This window comes from Melampsora larici-populina, assembly GCF_000204055.1.
Source record: "Melampsora larici-populina 98AG31 unplaced genomic scaffold MELLAscaffold_42, whole genome shotgun sequence".
NCBI lineage: Eukaryota > Fungi > Basidiomycota > Pucciniomycetes > Pucciniales > Melampsoraceae > Melampsora > Melampsora laricis-populina.
In genome coordinates, this window is record NW_006768806.1 from 484,958 (window position 1) to 487,465 (window position 2,508).

Below are 2,508 nucleotides of genomic sequence, written 5' to 3' on the forward strand. Positions count from 1 at the left end.
CTTTGGCTGGGGCTTGTGTCCCAGCCTCTTGATTTCGTTGTCCGTGAATAGTTCGGTCTGTTGTAGTCTCCACTCGTTGATGGCAGATATGAAGGCTGCTGAGTTTGGGGTATTGGTGAACGTGCTGGGTAGGTCTCGTTTTGCTAGAGTGTTGGCGAGCTTGTCGGCTGCCTCGTTGCCTGGGATGCCCTTGTGTCCTGGGCACCAGCGTACGGTCACTTTCATTGATGGAAAGCTCTGGTGGATGCAATTGAGTAGTTTGAAGGTTTTCTGTCTGTTATCTAGGGATGAGACGGACGAGGAGTTAGATTTGAGGTCTTTTACTACGCCCTGGTTGTCTAAGACAATGGTAGTCCGGTGGGTTGCCGGTGTTGCCATCTCTAAGGCCATTTTTAGCCCGAGTTGGACACCACGGTACTCAGCCTGGTATATGCCTTGCGATCGTGCCGGTCCTAATTGGACTGCGTCGAATGTCTTCGTATTAGCGCACCATGCTGCAGCTGACGTGTTCTTGTTTGGGATTCGGGAGCCATCCGTAAAAATTAGGATGTGGTGTTCGTTTGGTTGGAGTTTGAGCGTTCCTGCGGTGGCTACGTTCTCGTCCTCCTGGAGGATGGTTGAATAGTTGGATGGGCGTATTAGCGTCGATGCTGGGTCCACGGGAAGCTGGACAACGTGTTCTTCGAAGTGTTTGTGTAACTGATGTTGGAAGAAGTGGTGGAAGGGGTTACGGTGGCTCTTGGGGTTTGTGTGTTGGGCCTGTTGGATGAGAGAGAAGAAAGGATGTTTTTTAGATTTAGCAAGAGAACGCGCCATAAAGCTTAACACTTTGCTTTGCAAGCGGGTTTTGACTGGGACAAGGTTTAGATCGTGCCGGAGAAAGATCGAAGGTGTGGTCTTGAGTGCTCCTAGGGCTGCACGGGCACATGTGTTGTCGATTTGAGTTAGTTTTTCGAGGAGGAATTTCGATGGTTCTGTGTTGTTCCATGCCATAGCACCGTAGTCTGTTGCTGCGTGAATAGTGGTGGTAATGAGGATTCTCATCAGTTTCGGGGGTATCCCCCAACCAGTCCTTGAAAGACCAGCCAGGAAACCAGCCCTTTGTTGTCCTTTCGCAATGACTTCAAGCCTGTGTTGTTTGAAGCTGAGTTGGTTGTCGATTTTGATGCCGAGCCACTTTGCAAAAGGGGCAGGCGCTATCATTCGTCGATCTGCAAAGTCAATTGTTGGTTGGATTACGGGAGTGTGTAAGCTAAAAAGAACCCAGAAGGTTTTTTTGACGTCAAAAATCGCTCCGTGGTTTTTGGCCCACTGTTGTTGTCGGTATGAAAGCGTTTGCATTTGCGATTTCAGTTGGTGGGTATCGTTGGCCGTGGACAGTAGTACCACATCGTCGATGAAGCCTAAAGCCGTGGCCGAGGCGATGTTGTCAGTAACTTCTAAGAGGGAGGAGTTGTAAAGAAGGTATAGTAAAGGGGAAAGTGGAGAGCCCTGCGGCAACCCATGGCCTAAGGGGAATGGTTGTGATGTGTAGCCATTGAATGTGAGCGTAGTCGATCTCGAGTCGAGAAAGTCGTGTAGCAGGTTTAGCGTCTGGGTGTTTATACCTTTCTTCTCGAGAGTGTCGAGAAGCCTTGGGTGGTGAACTGAAGGAAAAGCGGACTTGACGTCTGCAAAGAGAGCGCCAACCACTTTTCCTTTGGCCCATTCCTTCCTGATCCAGGATACCAGGTGGACCAAGGCCTCCTGACTGGATCTGTCGGGTCGTCCACCGTAGTGTCCTTGGTGTAGCATGCCCAGGTTCTCGGCGTGTGCTGATAGATGGACCGTTAGGAGCTTTTCGTATAACTTGCTGAGTGTGACGAGTAAGGCTATAGGGCGATACGCCGACGCTTGCGTGTAATCTGGTTTGGCTGGCTTGGGGATCATAACCGTCACCGCCGTCTTCCAAGCGTGTGGTATGAAGCCTGTGAGAGTAATGCATCTAAAGAGGAACGTTACATGGATTTTCACCTGGTCCCAGACTGTCTTCCAGACCCAGTTCTGGATACCGTCCGCGCCAGGTGCCTTCTTTGGCGGGCTGTCGTTAATTACTGCTGCAATTGACTCCTTGTTGATAGAGTCGAGAAACGGGGGTGTTGTTTCGGGCGAGGGGCGGTGGTCTTCAAGCGGAAAGACAAGGGTGTTGGTGTTTTCCAGCCTGCACGGCGCTGTCGCTACACAGGTGGCGTGGAAGAGTGCTTCTGCCTTCTCATCGTTCGATGAGCAGGTCTTGCCTTCCTGAGTGATGATCGTGCTGACCAAAGATGATGGTTTTCGGCCCGAGGCAATTCGTTTGGCCTGGAAAAGGTTGGTGTGGTCGACTCCGGAAAGGAATCTCCTCCAGGAGCTTTCTTTTTCGTGGTCGATTGCGCGGTTAAAGATGTTTCGGGCTCTCTTGTAATCTGTTCTAGACTCGTGTGTGTCGAGTTTTCTTGCCCTCCTTCTAAGTCTAGTAGCCTCTTTGCG